The sequence below is a fragment of the Loxodonta africana genome, chromosome 2 (assembly GCF_030014295.1).
Source record: "Loxodonta africana isolate mLoxAfr1 chromosome 2, mLoxAfr1.hap2, whole genome shotgun sequence".
Lineage (NCBI taxonomy): Eukaryota > Metazoa > Chordata > Mammalia > Proboscidea > Elephantidae > Loxodonta > Loxodonta africana.
In genome coordinates this window covers 212,192,127-212,202,276 of record NC_087343.1, presented here as the reverse complement: position 1 = coordinate 212,202,276, position 10,150 = coordinate 212,192,127, and the positions used below count along the sequence as shown (strand labels likewise).

Genomic DNA, 10,150 nt, shown 5'->3' with positions numbered 1-10,150 from the left:
TATAGAAAGGGGTGCAATGCCTGGTACAGACATAGAACCTTATTTTACAGATAAAGAAACTGAGGTTTGGGAGGGAAACTCACCTGTCACAGATCACCTGGGAGTTCTGATGCCTTGACCACCTCCATTCTCCTCATAGGAGGAACAGAGCAGCCTGCAATGGGGTTGTTCATCTTGTCCTGCTCTGAAGACCCTAGAGGCTGGGGGTGGGGGTCGGGGAGGGGGGAGGTGGGAGGCTTCCCAGCAGGTGGTAGCCAACTCCCACCTCAGCTGGGGTGAGTCAAAGCCTTTGAGGAGTGGCAATTGCTGAGGGGCTCTGTAGGTTAAGAGATTCGTTCATTCATTCAACACTCTTCTGCTTAAAATCTTCCAGTGGCTTCTTTCCCATGGCACTGGAATGGCACCCAAATTCCTCACCAGGCTTTCCACTGCCGCCCTCTGCAGCCCCAGGGGCCCTCCATCATTGCTCTATCACCACTACACCTTCATCTCTTTCCAGTCCCACATGCCGACTGCCTGTCCCCTTGCTTGGGTCTTCTCTCTATTCTAATTATGAACGAAGCTCTCTTCTACCTCAGGATCTTAGCACTGGCTCTTCCCTCTTTAGGAATGCCCCTCTCCTCTCCTTCCTGCTACTCAGTCCTCTGCTTAGACAGGCCTTTCCTTTCACCCCCAGATAAGGGGCCTCCTTCTATCACTTCACCTGTTAGTTTTCTTCCCAGCACAGTTACTCTCTGAGCCATGTACTTTATGCACCTGAGCATGTGTTTATTATTTGCCTCACCCCACCAAGATGCTAGCCCCTGGATGGCTGGGCTCAAGTGTCTGTTGAATCCCCAGGCCCAGCAGGGCCCCAGGTGCCCAGTGAATGAAGATATTTTTGTGCTGAGACCTACTGAGTTTTGAAATCCAAAATGTTTCCCAAACTGTAAAGAAGTGGTCACAGGTGAGGGTTAGTGGTGAGGCTGGGTGGGGACCAGACCGAGGGACCAAGCAGACACTGGACGTACCTGAGGCAGGTTACGGGTCTAAATATTCGGCCTGAGGTTGCAGCCGCCGCCCTCACCCTGGTCCTGGGCCTTCTCCAGGCCCGACAGCCCTTGGGGGCTGCACCCGGATCTCACTGCAAAGCCTCCTCCCTTCCTAAGCCCGCGGACAGGCGGGGGGCGCCCAGTGGGGCGCGTGGACCGCCAGAGGGTGCTGTCGGGGCGCGCACGGCCCACCTGGGGCCGCGAGCGAGCGCAGCCAGGCTGCCCGGGAACTTTTCTCCTCCAGCTCTCTCTCGGCTTCCCCCCAGCGCGCCGCCCTCCCGCTCTTCCTGTGCGGCGGGGATCGCAGTTCCCCGCTGCACCCGCGGACACAGGCAGGTCGGGCGGTGCGCGGCCAGGGCCCGTCCCCCGCTGCCGGCTCCTGCGCCCGGGCGCCGCCCCCGCCCGCGCTGGGTTCGGAGGGACGAGTTGGAGAGCTAGGCGGAGGCCAGGGCGCGGGGCGAGCCAAGAGGCCGCCCTGCCGGGGCCCGACGCCGGCGCGAGGAGGGGGCGCCGCGGCCCACCCTCCTTCCTGCCTGGCCGCGGGCCGGCCAGGCCGCCGCGCCCTGACCCCATGGCCGCCCAGGCCTCCCGGCCGCGAAGTCGCAGCGTCGGACCCAGGGCCCCCGCGTGAGCGCGGCGCCGAGGTGAGCCCTTAGCGCCGGCCGGGGGCACAGGGGGCGCTGCCTGAGCTAGCAGGGCGGCGCGCCGCGTCCGGACCAGCTAGGTGAGGAGCCTGGCGTGGTCGGGTCGAGCGCTCCGGGCCAGGGTGTGGGGGTCCGCGGGAGTCACTGCTTTGTGTGGTGCGGGGGGTGCATGAGGTTACCGGATGGCCGTCTGGGGAGCCGCAGAGCGGAGGCGCCCTGTGTGCCCCGGATGAGGGGGCTTATGGCTGGTTTGTGCGGCCGGCTGGGGTGGGTCCGCGGCGTGGGGGCTCGAGAACTGAGGGTCGAGCTTGTGGCTGGGGATCCGCGTGCGCCGTGTGGCGCGGCGTATTGGCCCAGTGTCGGGTGGGAAAGTGGGGGCATCCGCGAGGCGCCGGGGGCGGAGGGTATCTTTGTGCCGGCGCCCTGGCCGAGGCAGAGAGCCAGGCCGCGAGTGCGGTGCGTGGTGGGTTGGGGCGCGCGGGGCTCTCTGCGGTGTCCTCAGCCGGTAGCGGCGTCCGGGCCTGTGCGCAGGCCCCACGACCGGGCAGGAAGCGGCCCCCGCGGCCCGGGAAGCTCAGCCGCGGCCAGGCCCTGGCCGCGCGGGCCCCCCGGGAGTGAGGTCACGCCAGGCCCGCGTCCCCACCGCCCTTATCGAAGCTTGGCCCCCATGCCTTGGAGGCAGGAGACCCGGGAGACGTGGGGACCGGGCGCGAAGCGACGTCGGCGAGTGTAGCAGGGGCGAGAGGGTGGCAGAGTGTGGGGGTGACATTCGGAGCCTTTGTTGCGCCAGGGGCCACCGAGGAGGGGCCGAGGGGGAACGAAAGCAGGCCGGAGGCCGCGGCGGCCCCAGCTTCCTGGGGCGCCCGTTTTCCCAGGGAGCGATTTCCCTTGTTAGGGCTCTCAGTCCTCCTCAAATCCACGGGGGCTGGCTGGAGTGCGGGCCTGGGTCGTGTCCTCCGCTTGGGAGCTCGTGATGGGGGGAGCAGTGGGGGTTCAGCTCTGAATGGATAAAAGCAAACGTAACAATGCGCTTTGGGGGGCCTGGGGGAGGGGAGGCGGCGCGCTTGAATGGCGGACCGCGGGGCACCCTGGCCCTGCGCCTCTCCATGCGCCGCGTTCCCTTCTGCAGCGCCTTTCCCATCGTTTCATTAGGCCCTGATTCCAAGACCCACGCGGGACCCGCACAGTTCCCTCCCACCCAGAGTGCCCCTTTCGGTTCTTCCCCACCCCAGCGGCGTGTTGAGGATTCAAGGGCATTACATCTGGTTGCAATCCAGTTTCACGCCGCTGCTGGGCTGTTAAGACCTTGCGCTGACGTCAGAGCAGGGGAATTACTTTTTATTTTATCTTTTTTTAGTTGTCTGCTGCCCTGGGAGGGGAGGCGGGGGTGGATTAGGCCAGCTCTGATGTGGAGGCGCCAGCGCGATGGGAGCCCCCGGCTGGAAGCTCTACCGCCAGCTTCTCTTCCAACCCCCCCCCCCATTCTCTATACACACCGTGCTGGGGGTGCGCAGGCCCACCCCGGGTGGGGCCAGCCCTCGCAGCAGACTGAGTGGAGGCCTACCCCTGCCGACTGACCATGCAGCTGCGTCTCCAGGGGACTCCCTGGGACATGTCACAGGCTCCCTTAGGTTTCAGGTGCCTTGGTCCTCAGAAGCTGGACGCTGGAAAGGAGTCTTCTGGTTTCCCACCCTTGAGAACCTAGGTGGTGATGGGCCCAGGAGCTTCCAGGGGTTCACTGGGAGCAAGGAGTGGGTGACACAGAAAAGTGGGCACAGCCTTTCTGGTCCAAGGCAGCTCAGCCTCAGGACCTAGCCTTGGAGGAAAGGGGGGTGTATCAAGGGGAGATCCAGGCTTAGGAAGCCAACTGTGGAGTGGGCAAATAGGAGCTTTCCCAATAGTCAGGAGTTCCCCAGGCCTCCGCCTAAACAGAGAGAACTCACTGGCTCCAGAGCCATTTTTCTCTCCCACTGAACCATGAGGCTCTTGCAGGGACAGACCTGTTCTCATTCCTTTTTAAACCCCTAAGTCTTGACCACTGGCTTGAAAACTCTTGGTGGTGACCCACAGCAAGTAAGGCCACACCTACTATATGTAACTGAAACAATGTTTCCTTAAACAGTTCTTTCTTCTAAGATGTTTGCTGGTCTCTGGTACTTTCTGTCCTAGTCTATTTGATTTAAAAGAAAATCACTGGTTGTGACCCACTATTGATTTCACAGTCCGCTAATGGGTCATACCCAGCATTTGAAAAAATGCTGAGAAAATAAATCTGCCATCTATTCATTCAACAAACTCTCACTGAGGCCCTAACAATTTCTCTCTTTTTAGATTACTCAAGCAACACTTGGATACGTTCTCATTGTGAAAAATGCAAATAACCCAGAGTTATATCAAGTAAAAGCAAAAGTCCCCTTTACCCTGCTTTGCTTCTCACATTCTCCCCACAGGTAACCCTAGTGAACAGCTTGAACGTATCCTTCTAGTCTTTTTGCTATGCACTTAATATATGCATATATCACATATAAAAACACATAGTTTTGTTGACCTCAAATGAGAACTCATGGGACTTTTATTCTGCAACTTCCTTTTTCCTCTTCTTTTGTCTCAAAGAAGTTGTAGCGTGAGGTGCTTCAGGGCAAGGCTCTGGATTGCTCCTGACTTCACCTTGTACTGAACAAGTTATTTGCCTCTTGGTGCCTCAGTTTCCCCATCTATACAATAGGGACCTTGTGGGACTATGGTGTAGATTTAATACCCTAACCCACAAAGTTTGGAGCAATGTCTGACCTGTGTCAGGCACTTCATCAGTGCTGGGTCCTGCTAGCATCATTGCTATTTTTACTGTTATTCCTCCCATTGCAGTCCATGTTTGTCCCTCACCTGTGGCTGCAGGGTGGGCATTGTTTGCTGCCTCCATGGGCAGGGTGAGGGGAGAGCCGTGTGCACGCAGAGGGTGCAGCCAGCAGGCAGCACTTCTCTGGGATAGGTGCCTGGGGTCTCTGGGCCCAGGGGAGAGACACGTTTCAAGGTACCACTGTTTTTCAAGTCCTGTGCTTAACGTTACCCACCCTCCCCCCAACCCTGCCAAGGTCACAGCCCAGTGGGTGGTGGAGACCCAGATAATAACCAAGGAGACCAGCATCCTTGTGGTAGTCATGCGGGGCCTGGGGCTGGCGCAAGGGTGGAAGCACCAGGTTGGCCATATGGGGGTGACAGGGGTCCTGGCAGAGGGAGACGGTGTGTGATTCAGGCCAGAGGCTAGAAGGGGCGGGGCAGAGAACCTGGACACAGCGATGAATGTGCCCAGTCTTGGCCAGAGTTGGGGGGCTTTGTGGAGGAGAGGAGCTTTGGGCAGGTGCTTCAGCTCAGGTAGGTGAGAAAGGAGGGGGATTCCCAGCAGAGGGAACACGGCAAGCAGTCTTTGGAGGCTGGGTCAGACATGGTTTGTGTGCTGTGGCCAACAGGGAAGGCCTTGACTCAAAAGGATGGTAGGGAGGAGGCCGGCAGCTGCTCAGGCCTCCTCACTGGCCTTCCTGCCTCCATCTTGGCCCCATTAAGGTGCTGCCCCATCATCAGAGGGTCCTTCTCAAGCAGAGTGGGCCCAGCCCTGTTCAGGCACCTCCAGGGCTCCTGCTGCCTTCCTGATAAAGGTCCAGCCCTCGGCCCTTCATGGTCTTTCCAGCATCCTCTGCCTGCTTTGCCCCCATTAAATCCCCTTCCCCTCCACATTGCTCATTCCCAAGGTTCAACCCTGGACATCCCTGCCTCTGCATTTGCCTTCTACCTAGAACGCCCTTCACCTTCTGTCCCTGCCTCCCAAGACCAAGACAGACGTCCTGTCTCCTCCTCTTGACCCCTGAGGCAGGATGAGTCATCTCGCTTTGTCTATACCCACAGCACATAGCGGATCCCTGATTATTGGTAATTCTGTCAGCGTTCTCCTCACAAGGCTGCATCTTTCTCCTTGCTCCAGCCCCAGCACCAAGGGGTCTGGAACACAAGACCCTCACACAGGGCTTCCTGGCAGGAGCCGCCAGGTGAGGTGGAGAGGATGAGGACTCCAGCGTTTCCTGAGGACCCCCTTGGCCCTTAGCAATGGCATCTGAGATCATCTTCACTCTTCTGGGTGAGAGTCAGAGGGTTCTGTCCTGTCAGACTCTATGGAGGAGACAAGTGAGCCCCTCCCCCCAGCCAGGGCCCAGCCTCCAGGCTGCTTGGAGAATTCCCTGAGGGGACTGAGAAGAAACTGGCTGGTCCTGTTCCGGGGATCCAGGAGACAAGTTCAAGGCAGAGCTGTGTGTCGTGGTGTTGGGGGTGGGTGTTCCAGTTCCTCGGTGGGTCTCTGGGTCTCTGAGGTTGGAATGTGACACCAGGGAGGGAGGGTGGGTGGTAGGGTCTCTAGGTGCAGGCTGGGGTTTGGCTGGCAAAGGACAGATTTTGCTGTACTGGTTCTTGAACCTGTGTGAATTGATTGTGTGTGTGTGTGTGTGTTGTGTGGAGGGGGAGACACAGAGAGAGAGAGACAGTGGATAGGGGAAGAGGGACACCTAGGGGAGAGAGAGGAAGATGGGATGCGGGGGAGAAGTTCTTGCTGAACAGTAAGCTTAGAATCAGGAAAAATGCAGCCAGGCGCACTAGGGTTTGGGCAATACTGGACATTCATTCATTTGTTCATTTGTTGAGCAGACAGTCCCTGACGGTTCTGTCACTGCACTGTGCTCACACTGGTCCCCAGAGATGAGCAAGCTTGCTGTCCACCGTTGAGGCCCTGGAAGTCTAGGGGGCAGGTGACAGTGGACATCTGGTTTCTGTACAAAGTGATCAGGCTCAGGGGAAGAAGGCAGCCCACCAACTGAGTCAGGGAAGGCTTTCTGGAGGAGGGGGAAGGCAGGATGACTCAGAGGGGCAGGAGTGGTCCTTTGAGGAAGAATAAGGGGCAGTGGGGTGGGGCAGGGTGGGGCGGGGCAGGGGAGGGGAAGAGGGAAAGAGACGTTTGGGAAGCCAGGCTAACCGGGCATCTCACTTCTCTGATCTTAATCTGTACTTTGGGGAAGAGTGGGTCCTTTCAGATGAGAGGTCAGTGAACCCAAGTCACACACTCCTTAGGGGCGGGAAATCAGGGGACCCAGTGAAGGGGGTTGACAGAAAGGGGGTAGGGGGCTTGCTCAGAGCATCTGCAGGCCCGGTGCTTGGCACCTGAGGAAGAAAACGCAGAATCAGTTGAACTTGGGCTCCTTTTACTGGAGTTCCCTCTTTGGGGCTGTGTCCATCAGTGGGAGGGGTCAGGGCAGTGGAGGGAGCACTAGATTTGGAGTCAGGAAAAGGACTGAGTTCTGACTGTGGCTTCAGGCAAGCACTTCCCCTCACTGAGCGCCGGTTTTCACTTTGGTCAAAAAGGGGAGTACGAATTGTTGCAAGCATTAGACGTGATGATTATGTTGGTGTGTTTTGTGATTGAGAAAGCCAGGAGCCCCTGTAGCTTACAGTCATAAACACAGGCTTTGGGATTAGGCCAAACCAAACCAAACCCATCACCGTCGAGTCGATCCTGACTCATAAGCTGAGTTCAAATCCAGGCACTAACCACTCTCTCTGGGGCTTTGTTTCCCCATCTTTGAATGATGAACATAATAGTAGGCCCCTGGTGATTGTTGGGAGATTTGGTGGGTGCATGTGCACAGCTGCAGGCACACAGCACTCAGCTGTGCTGCTGAAGGCCTTGGTCCTGGAAAGAGATTACTGTTAGTATTCTTTTCCCATCCGTGCCAGGTGCGTCTTAACTTTACCTGCAATAGCATTGGCCAGAACGAAGAGTTTAGGGCCTGTTTCCTTCCTAGCCAGGTCAAGGAAGGTGGATTGAGTGAGTCTTTGTTACACAGCAGAGCAGGTGAGAATTACTCATTTTCTGGCCAGAGTTTGTTTCAGAAGTGACTTTGACCCCGTGGTGCAGGTGGACTCTGAGAAGGCATCCAGCCACTTTTGGCTTCAGGGGCGGTGAATGTGGCATGATAAGCATGAATCCATGCATTTGTTCATTCATTCATCACATTTTGAGCACCTCCTGTGCACCAGGGTACTGAGAACACAGCCACAGGTGTGAGAGATAATTCTAACATAGCGTAGCAGGTAAGCACTTACATTTTGGAGTTTAACTACCTGAGTTCATATCTTGGTTCTGCTCCTTACCACCTTGGGCAAATTACTTATCATCTGCTTTACTCAGTTTTCTCATCTGTAAAATAGGAGAAATGATAGCACCTCCCACTTAGGGTTGTTGGGATAATTAATGAAGTAATACAGATAAAATACTTAGAAAGTGCTAGAGAAGGGTACCTCACTTCATTGTCATTTTTATTCCTGCTCTGGAGGAGCTTACAGGCCAGTTTGGGGGAGGCGGGAGCTGGTCCCAACCAGGGCTTCCCTGTAAGGGGTGACACCTGGGCAGGGAACGGCAGCATCTAAGCCCTGCCATGGAGACAGGCTGATGCACTTGGCCTCATCGTGACGCTTCTCGTAAGGTGCTTCTGCACTGTGCCCTGGGCCTCCTGCAGCTCAGTTCGTTGGGGAAGGTCCAGCTCTGCCTGGGCGCCTCTTTGAGAAAGAACTTTAGTATAAAGTGTTGAAGCTGAAAGTGTTTTTTGATTGAGCCATCCTCACTGTGTGTCGTTAGGCAGGTCCCTCAAGCTCTCTGAGACTATTTCCTAATTTATCAAATGGGCAGAATAATAGTATCTGTTTTATGGCTTTGTTTTTAAGAGGGTTGAATGAGAACATGTCCGTCAAGCATTTAGCCAGTAGGAAAGGGCTTAATAAATGTCACCTCTTAGTGATGATAATTCCCGGAAAACGTAAATTTAAAACTTAAATTTAAAAGATTCCTTCCTGGGGACTACAGCTCCTGAAGATGTGAAGGTGTAAACCTTCCACTAGCCCAGTAGGACCAAGAGTTGTTACAATGAGGAGAGAGAACTGAGGCCCAGAGAAGCTTAGCTACTGTAGCCGAGTCACCCAGCAATCCATGTGTGGGGTGTGGAGGGGGGCCAGAGCTGGGTTCCAGGGCCTGGTGCTCTCTGATGCTTTAATAGTTATTCCTTCAGAAAAGAGCTATGGGTGATGCAGCATTGATATAAAGCTCGACTTGTCTTCTGGAAGCTTCCAGTCTGACTGGGAAAATGAAATTTGTACATGATTATGATAAGGGGTAAAAAAAAAAATCATCTGTTCCATCAAAGGGGGAAGAGTCATGTGTTCATTCATTTGAGGGGCGCTGTGCCAGGCCTTGGAGCAGAAGTTCTTAGCCAGGGCTGATTTCGTCCCTCAGGAGACACGTGTCAGTGTCAGGAGACATTTTTGGTTATCTCGACTGGGGAGGTGCTACTGGCATCTAGTGAGTAGAGGCCAGGATGCTAGTAAGCATCTTACAATGCACGGGACAGCCCACAAAGACAAACGAGGTGACCAAAAACATCAACAGTGTCAAGGCTGGGAGTCCCTGCCTGGAGAGATGGCAGCAACCAGGCAGACACAGCCCCTGCCTCTGAAAGCTTCTTGTGGTGCATGAATAGACACCAACAAGAGCAAGGAGGACAAGCATGGAGTGCAGTGAGGGTGACACAGGGCTCGCCACCATTGGGAGGGAAGGCCTAGGCAAGTCCCTCCAGCTGGAAGGCTTGACCAAGCAAAGACTTGGAGGCAGAAAGTGAAAGGGTGTGTGGTGAGAGGGGCAAGCTGCGGCCACCTAGTGTGTGTGTGTTGGGAGACTGCAGAAAAGAACCTGGCCTCAGGGTACACAGGAAGCAGTTTCCAGAGGTGGAGGGTGAGTAAAGTGTCTGGTTTGAGGGAACTACAACTCCCAGCATGCTGGCTATGCTAGGGAACCTAGCTGACAGAGCCTGCGGAGAGGCACCTGCAGAGGTGGACAGGTGGGATGCCCTGGGTGAGGCCCCTGGCACCCTCTGGTTGTGGCGTAGCCTCCACCCTTCCTCTCATATGCATCTCCCTGACAGGTGGGGAAGAGAAGTAGGAAAAAGAGAGAGAAGATGAAGAACAATATTTTCATTTCAAACACAGGTGGGAGAGATGGAAAGGAATCTGGCTTATGATACCTTTGAGGTAAGCACAGAAAATCCCTACCATGGTCCGAAATAGCACTAAAAACACGTTTTGCCAAACAAGACTTAAATAAGCATCTCCCTCTTCTTGAGTCCAGCAGGATGTGGACCAAGCTGGCTTTGTTTCCTTGGGGTGACACTGTCCCCTAGAGCCCCAGCCCTGGTTAATTAAACAGAGAGGCCCTGGTCTTCCAGGGCAGGGCAGTGATCTGGGGAGCTCGCCCTGGCAGCCCTTGGCCTCTGCCAGAGCATTCCAGAGGTCCGGAGTGGGGTGGGGGGCAGGGTGAGAGAGTCATTCTACAAGCACAGAGGTGGGAGACCTGTTCCTCTAATAAGTGAGTATCCGCATCTTTGGATGCTG

The 10,150-nt window shown here is 55.9% G+C and overlaps 1 protein-coding gene across 5 annotated transcripts in view; it reads left to right on the top strand.

Annotated features, from left to right (window-relative positions):
- The first annotated feature begins 1,587 nt into the window (after nt 1-1,587).
- The window catches only part of RAI1 (retinoic acid induced 1), a 140,620-nt gene continuing 132,057 nt past the window's right edge, over nt 1,588-10,150 (top strand). For 4 of the 5 annotated variants that reach the window (XR_010321047.1, XR_010321048.1, XR_010321045.1 and 1 more), the window contains exon 1: nt 1,588-1,675. The gene's annotated coding sequence lies outside the window, so the exon portion shown is untranslated. Of the gene's footprint in view, nt 1,756-10,150 lie in introns of all 5 variants that reach the window. The other variant, XR_010321046.1, reaches the window with a different exon arrangement.